Genomic DNA, 17,652 nt, shown 5'->3' on the forward strand with positions numbered 1-17,652 from the left:
CTCTTTTTGTTTTTCACCAAGGCAAAAAAAGTCACGTAATAGCCGCCTAGTTTCACGGCAGAGAGTTAGAGCCCTGTGGCTGTAGGTATGTTTTTAGAATTTAGAACGTGCGTGAGCAACACACAAAAGCTCTCTTAATCTCGATTGTATTAAAAATTTGGGGTCCAGGTGTTTTTAAAATGTGTTGAGGGCTGTCTGGAAGCTATACAAAATAGAATGTTCTAGAATGTCCTTGCACATGTCTATGTGCACCCCTTTAAGTGTAATTAGGGATTCGTCCAGGGGACGACTTAGCTCAAATAGCAACTGCAAAGTTTATTTGTGAAAGATTGGTTATCAGAGGTATTCATTTGGAAAATATGTTGGCAGAATTTAAGAATCCTATTCATGAGCCGAAAGCTGGGAGGGGACAGTATATATGCTCTTTGTTAGAAAGTATTTCAGCTTTGCAAATTCGTGGGAGGGTATTAAAGCAAAGGTTTAAATATCCTGACTGTCCGCCCTCAACCAAATGAATATTGTTAAGATTATGGAGCAATCAATATAAAGGACCCCCTCCATTCTGAGGTTTATTTAGGTTATATTGTATGTCCAGATTTAAAGAGCCAAATGATGTGTATAAGAGTCAATGTTTTCAGGATTTGTGACCGGACATGGAGCCGGAAACGGGGTGGAGGGATTCCGAGACTGTGATTGTAATTTATGTGGGATTGATGATTTATCCTATTTTGTGTTGTCCTCTTTAAGCATGCTATCCTGAGAGAGGTCTATGTAATCCCTCACCTCCACACATGTGGTGTTAGTAGTAGAGTAGTGGCAACAGATATTATGATTAACGCACAAGATAAGGAAATTAACCACGCAGCTGAGAAATAGATCATCAAGTCTCGGCAATGGGGAGGCAGGGTCTAAAATCAAGGGAAAAGGTGTTTGAGGAATTGGATGGTTTGGGGATTCCTTTGAATGCAAACAGGTTGGGGCAGATTGTTTCTTTGATCGGTTTAAACTGATGTTGTTAACTTAGTCATTATGAAATGTTTTGACTTGCTTTTATGTATGTTCTCAACCACTGATAACATTCCGAGCTCTCATTAAATAAGCAGGCACGTTCTTGTAACATTGTGACCATCGCATGGTCGGGGAAATAGTTAAATGCAGTGGTTGAAGTGGGCAGGAGCGGTGCGCCTCTACTTTTCTTTCTTTTTTAAAAAAAAAAGTTTTACTGTTCCTATACTTTTATTTTAAAAAGAAACTGTTCTGGAATGGATTTGTTTTAAAACAAAAAGGTTATGAAGTAGTTGAAACTTCAGTGCATGGCGATTGGGTTTGTGAGGAGCGGGGACAAGCCAGCGAGGAACATAGCTCCACTGCTTCTTTTTGTACACTTCGACCACTGGTGATGTGTTGTGAACAAGAGGGCCCAGCTATCTACATTGAGTTTTTGAGTTGAACTGATGAGTCCTTGGGCATACAAAGGGCTTTTGCGTCAAACTTTGCACTTGTACAAAAGTTTGTAAGCTACGAGACGTGTTGAAGAACAGCATTTTTTCAATGTACTTTCTGAGCATCATCTTTGTGAAGGATTACCGGATGACCACCCAGATCCACGCTGTTGCAAAAGGCAAGCACCAGCATCAAGGCAAGTTAACTACAATTGCCTGCCCCATTTATACAAGAACCAGCTTAAAATATGACTGTGTGTCGAGGAAATCTTTGGTTTACAGAGTGGCGCTGCTGGTGATTGTCTTTGTGCAAGGACTTCATCTTGGGGTAACAGCAGCTTGGTACCCCCTAGCTCACTGGTCTTCCTACTTAGATGTCAAAGAGTGATTTATTGGTCACAAAAAAAACATTGTTGCCTGAAATAAGTGGTTTCAGCACTCTTAAGTGTGTATGCTCCGATGTATGCCAATGAACAATGACAACGAAACAAACCAGACATAATCTCACTGAACACCACATGGCGATTACCAACCGAAAAACGACCGGTTTCTCCGAACGGAAGCTGCCAACAGCACATCACAACTCTCTTGCTCTTTTTCCCCGCTCAGTCCTACGAACAAACACTGCCACCCTCCTTGCTTTATAGATCCCTCCCAAATGCCAAGAGACCGCGCAGGTGGTGACAGTGCGCGATACAAGAACTTTTAACATAACATAACATCTTCTCAAATTTGGGACTGTGGGTATAGTGTGAGCCACCATCACAAGTGATTTCCAAAGGATGTAATGATTTATCCAAATGCAGGAGGAAGTTACAGGGCACATAGTGTAGTGTAGGGAACTGTATGCCTCTGTATAATTGTATATGTACATCTGTGTGCTACATACATGTTGACACAAATTGCCCACCTGCGATCTTTTATGTTTTGCAAATGAGAGACACATTGCCCGCTCTGTACTTGTGTACATGTACACATGATCTTTTTTTGTGCTCCCTGAATTACGCCTTGGCAGCTGTAACTATGATCTTACTGAATTCCAACACAATAAATCAGGCTTTGTTTTTACTTAACAAGTTCTGGTAAAGATGTCTTCTTACATTTTCGGATTAGTTTAGAATGTGATATATAGTGCTTCACACATCCGCTTTTAATGAGCGTAGAAAACTAGTTCTGCTCATGGGAGAACCCAATATAAAAATCTAAGTATATTGGTATAAAATAAGAGATGGGGCGGCAGGATAAGTCATCTACTGCGTAAAATGGATCCTGGCGTCTCCATTCGAACAGCATGCGTGAACCTGGGAAAATGACAGTATCTTATGGGGACTGTCATACAGAAATCACTTGGGGGAACGTAGATACACCTCTCACTATTCAACTGTTAACCTTCCCCCTGCCCCCAAGATTGGGTAAAGATGCACCTCTGATTCAGTGAATCGGCTGCGCCAAGCTCCTTGCGGTAACAATTTGTGGTGCTGTGTATGGCACGACATACCTTCCCCCGGTATCAGTTCTTGCAATTACCAGTATTAATACCAACAACTGCGGTAGTCAATTTGCATAGCTGCCAACATGACCCATTCCAAGCTGTAGGTGCTTATCCAGTCCTGTTTTTTTCTTTGCATTCTGGGATTTACAGTTCTGCTTACCCCATTATAAAAATTAGACTACAGGTCCCAGAATGCAAAGAAAAAAACAGGACTATAAGCATCTACAGATTGGAATGGGTCATGTTGGCAACTATGAATTTGCAACCTCAGAAGGATGACGGCATGAGCCAGCCAGACAGAGGTTTGTCCCTCTGTCTGTGTGAGGCGCCTACTCACCTGAGGAGGGCGCGCTGCGTGCAAAGCTACCTATCCACCCTTCGAGGGGGCGTGCACACCAAGCAGCGGGAACGCACTATCATTGTCTCCGCGCACCGGCATGGCTCCATTCCGGCTCCTCCGATTTGTAAAACTCCTTGCTACATGCACACCTAATGATTGCCTCGCCTGCTGTCAAACATGGAGCTGACATTATTCCTGTAATTCAAGAAAGCTGGTTCATCTTAATGCCTTTCCGTCACGGGGAGGCGGTTTGATGATGTGACAGCCTTGAAGGATGAAAAGATGCCGCTTGCTCCAGGCTCTAAAACTATTTTGTATTCCCAGGCTGTGTAAATATATATGGAATAGCTTTCACAATACAATCTGAGGGATTTGAATTGAATGTGTTTATTTATTTGGGGTTTTGGAAAGTGCTAAATGCCTGCAAGAGGCTTCACGGCGCTAAAAGCAATGGTGGGGCGGTGTGGGGAGATGTTGGATTTAGGGAGAGATATGGATAACAAATAGAGGGGACAAGGAAAAGCAAAACACAAAATAAATGTAGAAGTTTCATTATTGATCTCAGCACGTGACTATTTTGTTCAAAGCTCGATCTCTGCTTATGATACGCTGGACTGCGGCCGTTATGCGCGATGGTAAGCAGGGTGAAATTGATCCATTCCCTGACCGGGAGCCAGTGCAGCGATCTTCTGGCTTCAGTGACACGTTCTCTGCACTTTGAGTGAGTCACCCATCTTACTGCATTCTTCTGGATCACTTGGAGGTTCGTAAGATCGCTCTCAGAGGTACCAGCCAGAAGACTCGCGCAACAATCTTACGTGGCTCCCACAATTGCGCGAGCAAGAGCGGCACAATTATTCTGTGAAATGAAGAGCTTCGTAAGATCGCTCTCAGAGGTACCAGCCAGAAGACTCCCGCAGCAATCCGTCCTGGCTCCCACAATTGCAAGAGAGGCCCAATTATTCTGTGAAATGAAGAACTTCGTAAGATCGCTCTCTGAGGTACCAGCCAGAAGACTCCCGCAGCAATCCGTCCTGGCTCCCACAATTGCACGAGCAAGAGCGGCACAATTATCCCGTGAAAGGAAGAGCTTCGTAAGATCGCTCTCAGAGGTACCAGCCAGAAGACTCCCGCAGCAATCCGCACTGGCTCCCACAATTGCACGAGCAAGAGCGGCACAATTATCCCGTGAAAGGAAGAGCTTCGTAAGATCGCTCTCAGAGGTACCAGCCAGAAGACTCCCGCAGCAATCCGTCCTGGCTCCCACAATTGCACAAGCAAGAGCGGCACAATTATCCCGTGAAATGAAGGGCCGAATCATCCGGCCCAACAATCTCAAATAATAGGCCAAAGAGGATGTAACAAAATTGGCATGATCTTTCATAGACAAAGTGGAATCAAGATAAACGCCAGGGGTTTTCAGTTTGGGAAGCACATTGATTGGGCAGCCTGCTATCGACAACTTCCTGTTAGACTCAGGACGTTTGTCCAATCTTTGCTGCGCTCTGTAAAGGTGCAGAAGAAAGACTTTGACTCGAATATGGCATGTCTGGGGCTAAAGACCTTTATTATATAATAAAGCAAGAGAAACCCCATCTTTCCCTATTCATAAGAGGGGTTTCTCTGCCTCAACTAAAGATCTAAGGTGACTGGCAGGATGTCTGTTAAAGTAAAAGTGTCCTACGTCTTTTGTCAAGAAAACCTTACTTCTGTCACTTAGACTATAAACTAAGGAATACAGCAGTACTGTTGTGGTGCCAGGAGAATGCCTCCCTTTGCGTGGCTTACAGTCAATGTTTCACACAATGTGGGCCAAGGGAATACCTCCCTTCTCCTGGTGTTCAGTCTCAATTAGCCGGTGGCAATTACTCTCTTCCCCAGGTTCCAAACAATGTTTACTTTGCAGGCAAGGCGAATGCCTCCCTTCTCCTGGTGTTCAGTCTCAAATAGCCCGGCAAATGATTCCCTTCATCAGGTCACAAAATTCCAAACAATATTTACTTTGTAGGCCATGACAATGCCCCCCTTCTCCTGGCGTTCAGTCTCAAATAGCCCGGGGGAATGACTACCATCCCCAAGCCTGTTGGATCTTCCTCCTGGTATGAGTAACCTGGAGAATGACTCCCTTCTCCTGGTAATTATAAAACAATCTCTTACAACAAGGAGGAATGACTCCCTTACCCTTGTCTTCTCTTTATTAGTTTCAAGAACCAACTCTGAGCTTTTTTAAGGATCCGCAACCCGGGCTTCTCTTCTTCTATGATTGGGCCCACTTGGTTCACTTCCCTGCCAGGTACTACCCTGAGGTAGACGACATGTCTCACTCACTTGGTTTCGGTCCCAGACCCTTGTTTTTCTTCTTCTTTGGTTTGGTCCACTTGGTTCACTTCCATGCCAAGTACTGCCACGAGGAAGAGGACTAGTATCACTCTCGTGGTTTGGGTCGCTCACCCTTGTTTCTCTCCCCTTCTCTTTATGCCCCCTTGGCTGCTGCGCTTGCCATGTACTGACATGAGGGGGATAATCCTAATCATTGTAACTGTACAGGGTTTCTGCCTTCTGTACCTTCTAGCCCCTACCGGTCCCCACGCGTCTCCCGTTACCTTGCGTGTTCTCGGTTGCACGGCCGATTCTTCCTGGGTTCTCTCTCCTACTATGTGTGCTGTACGGCATCTCTGTGTCTGGGTACCTTCACCTCCTGGATCTGCTGCTTTGCCCTCGGACTGACAGTATGGACATTGCCTCTTGCATTCGCGTCACATTCTGCAAGCGCCCCTTTACGATCTGGATGCCGTTGGAGAAAGGAGTGCCTCTTGACTCCGGGAGTGGATTGCTCGCGGCTCAGTCCTGGCCTTCTCTGCATCTCTTTCATTGCTCGCAGGCTTCACTGTCTCTTGTCCAGGTTGGCTGTCTCTCTCCGATAGGCAGTGCTTCTTTGGTTTTTATGGTGTAAAAGGAACCACACCTGTGCAGAAGTCTATAACGTTATAGTTCCTTCTTGATATTGCTCTTCATTGTTCCTGTGTTCCACCTCATCCCAGCACTTGGATTACCTATATTGCTGATGTTCTTCTTCGTCTCAGTACTTTTCAGAACCAAGAGGTAGTCTGCCTTATAAAAGTACATAGGTCTGCAGTCTCAAATGAGATTAGTAGATGGAGTCTAGAGTGTGTGGGGGTCTGATGTTCTCATAAGGACTAAAACCTAGATGACCTTCCTTCTCCCGGGGGCGGGGGAGACCCTCCCCTGAGATCCTCCTGCATTATACCACCCCCAGGGGGACTATTGGGTAGCGGCCTTATCTCCCTGGCCTCATGGGAAAGAGCTCCCCCCTGGGGAGAAGTGATGACATCCAGTGATTCGTCACAGTCCCATCTAAGAATAGTTCTGTTTTAGTCTCGTTGGGGGCCAAACCATTGTGTGCCATCCATCGCAGAAGGATATCAAAACTAAAATTGACCTTAGACTAGATGTGTGTGTCGTTAGCGTAAATTGTGTAGGGGACATCTTCTTGATCAAGCACGTCAAAAAGTGGTTTCATCATGATATTAAAAGGTGTGGGGGAGAGGAAAGACCCCTGAGGTTCATCACACTGAAATTCAACTGGATAAGCAGTCGCTTCACCACTAAAAACTCTTGCCTCTCTATCCGATAAAAAAGATAAAATCTAATCTGCTGCTAATTTGGATATAAATGCTTCAGATTGAACCCTGTTGAATAAAATGTTAAAATCTACCACATAAAATGTTAAAATATATGACATCAAAAGCTGTGGCAAAATCTAATAGTAAAAGCAGCGGGACATATCCTTGATCAATATTCGTTGACAGTTTGGCTTTAAGGTCAATAAGAGCCGATTCTATACTGTGAAAGGCTCGAAAGCCGGACTGCCTTGGGCCTAATAAATTGATCTGCTCCAAATAAGCATGACTTTGAAAATATGCCGCCGGGTCTAAAATGTATAAAAGATAAGGTACATTTGTAATGCGAAGATAATTCAACGCAACATTGGGGTCCAGGGAAGGTTTCATTTTAGCAGCGAGGTGATCCATGCTTGCTTAACAGAACCTGGAGCGTGTGCAGCCTGGAACGAAGAATTAACAAATTCAGCCATTGGCAACGCAAGGCTTGAGGCACACGTTTTAATGACTTTGGAGGGATAAAGATCCCCGTGGGCAACTGGTGGGTTTAAGAGTCTCCAGTAAATTGAAAACATCAGATGCAATCACTTTTCTAAATCCAAAAAGAGGTACAGAGGTTATAGAAGAGGAATGCATATTCACAGGTACCATAACATTTGCCCTCTTAGCAGCAACAGTCATCAAGTTAACTACCAGTCTTTATCCTTCACCACATGGTGGGGGTAAGATTGGGCTTTTCTATCTCATTCAAGATTTGGAACAACTCTTTAGTATTCGAGGAGGCATTACAAATACAGCCATAAAAATATTCCTTTTTTGCCCGCACAATGGCTTTCCTGTACTGGGCAGAGGCAGACATAGCAATGAAACTGATCAAATAAATATTAGTGGGAAATCCAGATCATATTTTGCAAATATAGGATATATATCACCCTCGATGTAATGCATACATCTGAATGGCCTTTTACTTTATGAGGATGCTTGAATATAGAGATCAGGTTTGCACATGTATTCAGGTTGTGTTCACCAGGGTTCAGTAATTGAGGAGAAGGGTGTTTCCTTAAACAAATTCTCAAGACTGAACTTGCTAAAAGCTAGAGCCGAACAATGTACATTATGATGGATTGCCTACAAGGATCTTAAGAAGGAAGGTTGCCAATAAATTGCTATTGTTCTGGCGAAGAGGGTTCTTGCTATGATCTAGGTGATGAAAAGGCAGTCCTAGTGTGGTTAGCTGGGATTCTCATAGGCTGGTAAGTAGTACTTTTGTATTATGGAATTATTGCCAAAATGAATAATATGACTATCATTATGATGAAAACCATATTGTAGGAGCTACGTCAAATATTGACAGTAAATCAAGTAGTGATGTTAGCCAGACATTCTCATATTTAGGAACACCAACCAGGGGCAGATGCTCCTTTCTGATGATCTCAGGCTCATCTGGAAACGTTTTAAGGGAATTTGACTTTAATAAACCCAGAGCGTTGATGTCACCTGACCTTAGATGCTGTAAGATGGAGTAGTGTTGGCTATGCAATGTCTGATTAATGTTTTATTTAGATCCGTGATCGCTGTTTACGTGAATGAAAGGGCAAGTGTATGATTTTTAAAAAGGTCAAATTCAAATATATGGAGCTCGGATCTACTGCGGATATTTATCCAGTTGGAGGAAAAATCCAAAAAGGCCGCCATGTTACATAAGTTGTCTTTGAAGAAGAAATTGGCATCATCCAAATTTCTTCAAGAGGTTGAATATTCAAAATGTTCTTGATTAGCACCTTGAACCATCTTACACGCCCAGTCAAAGAAGCTCTTTTTCCTTGTCTGATGCGTAAGAACCAATAATTTCATGGAGGTGTCTCCGTACTGTGAGAAACCAGAGGGTATTCTCCCATCTAAGCCCAGAGATTCCTCTATTCAGGTGGACAGGGGAGGGCCATCGCTTTTGGATCCCAACCCTGGGGGTGGACAAGTGAGGGAGGATCACCTAGGTAGGGAAGTCTCGGGGTAATAAATCTGTGAAACCCTCAAGCGAGACACAGTATCATATTGGGATAGGAGGGGATGAGTAGGACATTCTTGAAGCTTTCATAGGATATTCAGGTCTAGCTCTCTTGAATAAGAAGAATAAGTCCAATCATATTCGAATGACAAGGGTAGGGAAATGCAGGAACCAGAGTAAATAGAATCTGTTTGGCCATAACAACAACTGGTCCTTCATAACTCAGGTCAAAGGACGTGTTACCAATATCCGTCCAATCATTCCAAATTGCCAGCAAGGAAGAATAATATGGGTAAAAGTGAATTGTCCTGGTTATGTAAAAATCAATCCTGGTGTTCCCTTTTCCCCAATTTCAACCACCTCCTTACCCTTCACCCTGCAAGAACCCTCATTGGTCTTGTCCCGTTCCCCGCTCTCCATTTCCAAGACATACTGAGATGAAGAAGAGGAGTCCATTAGTAAGCAAGATTACCACTGGGAAAGATCCCTATAGTACTGTGAGGAGGAAGATGACTTAACAGGCTTACTGTATTCCACTAGCAACATGTCCCTTTAATGAAGTCAGGCAAAGTCAGGTACTTGACAACAACTATGCACACCTGACTGTTATTGAACACCGACCCAGGTATAAAAGGGGGAGCTTTGCCACAGAAGCTGAGCGAGTCGTGGATGCTGAAGGAGAAGTGAAAGCTGCAGCAGAAGGAAGACCTCGAGGAATACAGTGGAGAGCGGGACACCTAGATGCTGACGGTGTGTGAGAAGGGTTGCAGTGTGGCGAGGGAGCCGTGTCTCCAGGGAGTTGAATCGACATGTGCTGAACCCTGCTGTTTGTGGCCAAGCAATTACTTGCTTCCCTGGGAGGTATCCAGGTCCCAGGGGTGTCTGAGAGGCAGGTGGTGAGACCCTGACCTCGACACTGAAGCTGATGAGCCTTTCCAGACAGTGCCGCTCTAACCAGTGCGTTTCTATGGGATGAGAAATCCGGTATGTGTGTGTGAGGCTGGAGCGGGAGCTTTGAATAAAGAAAGACGTTGCAAATGGCATGACAGAAAGAAAAGGAAACAGAAGTGTGCGAGCGGCACAAAAGGGGAGAAGGAAAAGGGATGAAAGCTTTTGACAAAAGGACAGAAGAGGGTCCGAGTGACCCAAAATAGGAATTAAGAGTGAAAGTTTAAATGTGCTAGCGGCACAGAAAGAAAGCAATAGTGAAAGTACAAAAGTGCAAGCGGCACGGAACGCAAGTAAGACTGAAAGCTTGAATGTGCAAGCAGCACGGAAAAGGAAACTTGTGAGCAGCACAGAGGAAAGGAAAGTTGACAGTGCACGTGGCACGGAAGGAAAGACGCATAATTAAAAGGCAAGAAGATCAGAGTGAAGTGTCCCAATGAAGACAGAAAGAAAGTTGCAAGCGGCATAAGATAAAGAAGGAAACAAGAGAAAATACAGAGGGTGTCAGAGGCATGGGGAGGAAGCAGAATCCCAGGTATTAAAGGCAAAGCAGCAGCTAAAGCCAAACAGAGAAAATAATTCTGAAGGAAAAGGGGCTGCGTATCAGAGTGGTCGCGCATAGAAGAAGCAAAACGCTATGTGTTCTCGGAAGTCTCTGGTACAGACCCAGTGTTGGAAAATTGAAACTTTGTGTTATTGGTTGGGTTGTGATCCAAGAGGAAGAATTAGGTCTTTGAAAAGTGAACAGTGACAAGCAGATCTTTTGTGTTTATGAACTTTTTGGTAAACTTTGAAACAAGAGGGGCCTACGTTTGGGGAAGGGAACCCCGAGAGGCTTAAAGAATCTGTGAACCTTTTTTCTTGAACAAGAGGGGCCTACGCTTGGGGAAGGGAACCCTGAGAAGCCTACAGGAATTGTGCACTTTAAGAGACTTGGGCTAGGGAACCCGAGCGAACCTACGAGAGCTTTGTGAACTAAGTTGTTTTGACATTACAAGAACTTTACCTGGGAGATTCCAAGGACATGTTTCAGTTGAACTATATTGCGTGCTGGCATCGTGATGGCAATCCTGACAAGATGTCAGCCTGAATCCTGTCTTGGATATATTTCTTTGGAACACAATTTTTCTTTTAGAGCAATTTGCACAACATTTGTTTCCAGGGTGAAGGCCAACATAGGTTTGACACAGATGGTTTTTGTTTTGGGATTTACGGACATCGCATATCCTTAGAAGCATCAGTTAAGGGAAATCCCAAGTTAGATATAGGGCAAGTTAGGCATTACACCGACCCTTAATACTATGAATAAAGATTTTTGTACTGTTATCTCTTGTGTCTGTGTCTCTCTTGATCCCATGCCTGTCTCACATAACTCGTGGCGTGATCACCAACCATGTACTTTATGTCATCAGACGTACGAACCGAAAGCATGTCATTAGAACTTTTTCTGGACTCTTCCCAGTTTGGCTTGAACCTGCCCCACATAACTTTTGCTTCGCCACACACTACTGGCACACCACCCTCTTGCTCCTAAAAATATGTAATTTGATCTGTGATGAATCCTGCAGAGTTATCACTGATCCCAAACCTAAAACGTCCTCCCATGTGGCCGGGGGAAGGCAGCCCCTATCTGATCCTAACACTGGTTGTGGCATCATGAGGGAAGATCACATGGGAGGAGATGGCTGTCGGGAGATGTGATGACCTCTGGAGGAGGGACGTGGTATTCTACTCTAGGTGAAGAGGAAAATCCCATAGTCCCTAAATACCTGATGGCATGTTGTTATTCTACCAGTCCTTCCCCTATTAAAACCAAAACCCTTCTGTATGAAAACCCTCACCAGTGGAATAACATTTACCCCTCAGGTATGCATCAGTCACATTCAACATCCCTTGATTATAAAGAGTTATATCAGGCTAAGAGTTCTGGACCAAACATTACTACACATAATGGTCACATAACATCTTCTGACTCTAATGATCGCTATTCCAACAAGTATTAAAAACCACATTACCCTGAGAAGCCTAGAAAATATATGGACTCCAATTCCCATAACCACTGGGATACTGAGATGAATAAGAACAGAGAGTTAATGTTGAGGAAATGTGTCTTGGAACGTGAAGTGCAGACTAGTTGTCCGAGGCTACACCGGCTGAGTGGGTCAATTAAACCTAAATGTTGCTTGCAACTAGGAAAGCGAGAAGGAGGCAAGGAGAGAAGCTGCAGAGTATGCAGAGCGGGAAGCGAGACCAGGAGCAGAGGTAGACCAGAGGAGAGGAACCGCAGAGCAAGTGGAAAACATTCACCTGCAGCAGAGTGGCGGCATTCTGAACTGGAGAGGAGAGATGCTGGTACAGAAATGATGAACAAAGCGCAGCAGAGGCCCGGGAGACGAGGTCCTGCAAAGGCACATAGGTTCCATCGGCAAGGGAAGTGAACGCCGACACAGGTACCAGAGGAGCCTCTGCTCAGAGGGAAAATCGGCCCTGCGACAAACTCTGGCAGCAACAGCATTCCATACCGATGAGTCGATCTGTAAGCGAGAGGGGCCCTTGGACGTGCAAGATTGATGATGAATATTTACAGGGCAGTTTTGAATACCGACCGAAACAAATTAAAAGGTAACAATCATACAATTCTCCTGTCATGACATATCAGTTGGAGGAAACCTGGAACCAACATTGCCATAAGCCAGTAGGCATTCTGAGAGGAAGGCAAACATGATGCAATTCTTCTGACATAATATGTCAGTTGGGGGGAACCTGAAACAAGCATTGCCAAGAGCAAATTATAAGAAAGTTTGACAGACAGAACTTGAACAACTCCTCATATACGAGATGTCTGCATGGGGTGGTGGATTAGTGCAAGTAATCACTGAAGTCAACAGGTTGTGTCATTGAAGACGTGTGGTTGCATGATAACTAAAGTGGAAGTACTTTTGCAGTTAAGGAGATATTCCTGGCAGGAGAGTAACCCAGGATATCAAGAAGTTTGCTTTGTGCAGTTAAAGAGCTATTCCTGCCGAGAGAGTATACCAGGATATCAAAGGTTTTGACATCCTGAGAAAAGTGTTCTATGGAAAAGACATTTGGTTTTACCATCCAGAGAAAAGTATTCTATGAAAGAGACATTTGTATTTGCTATCCTGAGAAAAGTGTTCTTGGAGAGAAATGTGTTTGATGAATGACATTTGTATTTTCCATCTTGAGAAAAGTATTGTATGAAAGAGACATTGGGGTGTGTCACCCTAAGAAAAGTGTTTTGTGCAAAAGATACATATTTCATTATTCTGAGATCAATATTCTATGATCCGCTTTGCCAAAGAGGATGCTTTTTTGGAAAAGACATTTTTCATTCATTTAACAGAACATTATTGGAACAACATATTTCCTACAGGCTTCCTGGATTGATGCAGGGGAAGGGAGCCACCTCCTGAATACAAGGATTGCCTTTATTGGAATTACCTATTTGAACTTTCACACTATTTTTGTTAAGTTGTAACCAGAGACAACACAAAAGTTCATAATTCCAGGGCATGGCTCCCTTCTCCAGGTTCCTCTTCACCAACACAATGGGCCTCATTAAGTGGTTAACGGCGCTGTAAAAGGCTGCGGCGTCGTTAACCACTTAGCGCCTTACTACGAGGTCCCTTTGCGGGACCCGACCTGAACGGCTGGTCTGGACTAGCCGTTAAAGTAGGGACCCGCAAAGGGACCTTGCAGGCAATTGCGGTACCGTAATTGCCACCTTCCCCATTCCCATTGAGCCCTATGGGGCAAAAATGGGAATGGGGAAGGGCCATGGTGAAATGGGGAAATACTGCCCCGCCAACCTTCGAATGGGGCGGTATTTCCCCGTTTCACCATGGCGGACTCGTTACAACACCGGCACCAACCATGGTGCTAATAGCGCCATGGTTTAGCGCCGGTGTTGTAATGAGGGCCAATGACTCAATTATGCAATCAAAGTTCATTATAGCCCAAGAGGATAACTCCCTCCTCTTGGCATTGCAGTTCATTCCTGGGGAGCTGTCTCCCTCCACCAGGTCTCTTTAACACAATTCTAAACGTCTAAGGGTATGAGTCTTCCTCGGGGGTTTCCTGGTCAACAAAACAACTTAGACTTGTCTTTGCGTGGTGTACTGCCCTGCCAGGACTTTCTCATGTGGCTTATTTTTACACACTTGACTTTGCCTGGTATATTCTCCTGCTAGGATTCACTTTACACACTTGCAAACTTGACTTTGCCTAGTATACTCTCCTGCTAGGGATTTACTCTTGTGATTCACTTTACACACTTGCAAACTTGACCTTGCCTGATATACTCTCCTGCCAGGGCTTTTCTTGTATAGTTCATTTAACACGCTTGCAAATTTGACTTTGCCTGATATACTCTCCTGCCAGGGCTTTTCCTGTATAGTTAATTTTACACACTTGCAAACTTGACTTAGTCTTGCATTTACCTGGTTGTATATTTCTCGCATTCACTTTATTATTATTCCAGAGATATTGTGTCTGCTTTGCAGCTCAATTGTCCCTCGGTATGCACAGAGAGTACGAAGCTTTCCCAGGTAGCATCTCTGCTCTCCATGCTCGCTGGGATTTGGAAATGTCACGGCACCTATCACAGTTTTGCAAACACCGGATCGCATGATGTGCTTCTCGAACTCATTGATCTTCATTGCTCCGTTCAGTCTCCTCGTACCAGTATTTCTATGCATATGGGATTGATAGGCCGTTTTTGGTAGCTTATTGATGGAGTATTGAAAATGTCATTAGTAGGTCTTGTGGTCTGTAGAAGGGGTTTACCACAGTAGGTCATTAAGGCATGAGGAATGGACAGAACACCACTATAAGGAGAAGGGGGATACCATGTCTTGTCCAATCATGTGAACTCCCGCCCATGAGGGTCACCTCCTCCCCATGTGATCCTCCCTCGCATAGGCACCCCCAGGGTCAGGATCAGGTAGCAGCTGCTGTCCTCTGGCCACATGAGGAGAGGCTGCCTCTGGGAAAGGAGTGATGACATCCTCAGATTCATCTCACAAGTCAATATTGTCATCCTATGTAAATGTATACACCCTGTTAGAGTATTGCTTTTTGACATCATTCTCTTGAGCTAGGGGTTTCATCCATTGGGAAGCCTATGTTTGTTTAAATTTAATATACAAAACACATAACGGGTCACGCGTCTTTTTGTATTGTGGTTCAGTAATGTTGAGTTGTTTTTCTGGTGACATGTTCGTCCTTTGATTTGGTCTTATCGCAATGATTGCCGTATTGATACAGATTTTATTTTTCCCCCTGTCGGTTTTGATTTAAGTCCACAAACAAAAGTATGAGAAATTGTAGTTCTAATTTAACAAATAAGGCTACACACAAGTAAACTGGAAACAAATGGTATCAAAGTCACCTGCTGATATATTCTGCATAGCGCGCTAACCTCCATTACGCCGCATCATAAAATGATCTCTCCGGCATGATGGTTTTGAAGATTAATTGTTTGCATGCTAACCATAAAAAAGGAGTGTGCCGAGAAGTGACAATCAATCCTTACACAATTGAACTGCTGGCTCCCACCCAGTGTAACGATCATGCAGTCCTCTAATAGCGTTTAATGGCATTGCAAATGTGGAGCAGGATTGCTGCTACCAGAGCTGCCTGGCGCTTGGCAGGGGAGGGCAGCACACCCTTGGAAACACAGGGCTGACAGCACTGAATAAAAAGAGTGAGATGGATGATGACGGAGTGAAGTCAATCAGCTATTCGGAGTGGAGTGGCTCGGCGCGCTCCGTATATCGCCACAGCCGGCGCTGCTTTCAGCATGCATCTGTGAAGGCAAAGGAGGTTATAGAATCATGCTTTGCATTGGGTCTGATGGGAGACTGCATGTGCATGCAGCCAGAGCTGGTTCTAGACACACCGCTTCAGGGGTCTCCAAGCCTGGTCCTCAAGAGCTACAATCACACCAGGTTTCCAGGATAACCACGAGCTTTCTAAATATCTTCCACTCATATGCATGGCTTTCTGTGGATATCCTGCAACCAATGGAGTGGATGTGGCTTTTTGAGGACTGAACTTGAATACAGGTGCACTAGCTGAACCTAGAGCACAGGGTCTACAACCTGTGGCTCCCCAGATGTTTTGGACTTCAACTCCCACCAGCCTTATCCAGCATAGTCAATGGAGAGGGATCATAGTAGTTATAGTCAGCAACATCTGCAGAGCCTCAAGTTGCAGACCCCTGACCAAAAAGGCATCCCATTTGCTGCGTGTAAGGCGGTCGTCAGGCCTTCCCTACTGATGGCACCTTTTGTCGCCAAATGGTATCGTCTTGCCTTACAAATGGCCCTGAATTCAGCCCTAAACCACCTTGTGCTGCTAAGCACCCCGGACACCTGCAATAAGTGAAGATTCATCTGCAGGTTGGCTTCGAGCCGGTAAATAAAGGTCAACCTGCCAGACCTCTCGGAAAAAGAGTGATCATGACAATAGATTTATTGTTTCCGCAGAAGCATTACTTTGACAATCAGTAATCAACAATTAAGTGAAATAAGTCGTTATGGGAAGCATTACAGAAAATGTGCACTGGTGCAAGGGATGTAAACGAATTTACCTTTTCACAATTGACCTTTTCACAATTGATTGCGGGAGATTTGACCGAATTTAAAAGGTCAATTAGGACATATATGCAGGGGGGGCACCCCCGCAACCCTCCCCAATCCAAAACCCCCCACAACCCTCCACCCAATCCCCTTATATTTATTATCCCAAACCCACCCCACACATAGATAAAAAGCTAAAATAAAGGTGAAGGTCAATTGTGCAGAAGGCCAATAGGACCACTATTATTAGGTCAATTAGGACAAAATGTCAATTGTAAAAGGTCAATTTGGGTAATACCGGTGCAAGTAGCACTAGTGAAACATTACTGTACACAAACATTAGAGCAATGTTTTCTCCGCATCCTTGCACTAGAGCATAAGATGCCTTTGTGCAGAAAGAATATGTTTTTTTTTAACTAGAGTAATTTGTGGCCGCTTGCCAACTGCACTTGTAGCGATGCAAAGGTCTCTAATATGGCCCAGTGGGTGCGACGTTCATTCATCGACAGTGTTTTGTTCTATGGGGATTTGACGAACAAAAAAATGTTTTGAAAGTCATTGAAACATTTAGTGGGTTATGTGTAAGGGGTATATAAGCGATGGGGCGGGTCGGGAATAGTGTTAACTTAATATGGTAGAGAGGGTTGGAGGGGAACGGCCTATACATAAAAATAGAAATTTCCGATTTCCTGATGTGAGGCATGCAACATATTGCCAGGTCATGTAAAATGCAGTGGTCATGGGGATTTTGCAGTAACATTTCCACCGACTGACTGCTGGAAAAAAAAGTTTACTTTCGCCATGAACATAATTTCTGCACCTTTCATTTAGTGCAAATGGGGGTGCACAACCTGGGAGCACCGGGACACCTAGTGAGACCTGCCCTTACGTATTTTGCAAGCGTATTGTGAGGAGTGGTAGTGTCGCAGAGTGGTTAAATAAACATTAGCAGGGTAGCTTGCATACTGCTCAGAATGGGAATAACCACACTAAAAAGACTTTGCAGCAAAGCGTAGCCGAAGCGCGCCAGGAGACCAAATGTGCACTGGGACTCATCACCCCCACAAGAATACAGGCATCTCACAGGCACAGACGTGGATAAGTACTCAGCTATGATGTAGGAACACTCGGTGAAAAGCCCTATTTAATTAAAAGGCGCCCGGCGTGGGTGTGGCAGCC

At 44.5% G+C, this 17,652-nt stretch overlaps 1 protein-coding gene across 9 annotated transcripts in view; it reads left to right on the top strand.

Moving 5' to 3' along the window:
• The window catches only part of MAGI2 (membrane associated guanylate kinase, WW and PDZ domain containing 2), a 3,248,720-nt gene that overhangs the window by 667,345 nt on the left and 2,563,723 nt on the right, over positions 1–17,652 (top strand). The gene's annotated exons all lie outside the window — the stretch shown is intronic.

This window comes from Ambystoma mexicanum, chromosome 12 (assembly GCF_040938575.1).
Source record: "Ambystoma mexicanum isolate Mex_15411 chromosome 12, UKY_AmexF1_1, whole genome shotgun sequence".
Lineage (NCBI taxonomy): Eukaryota > Metazoa > Chordata > Amphibia > Caudata > Ambystomatidae > Ambystoma > Ambystoma mexicanum.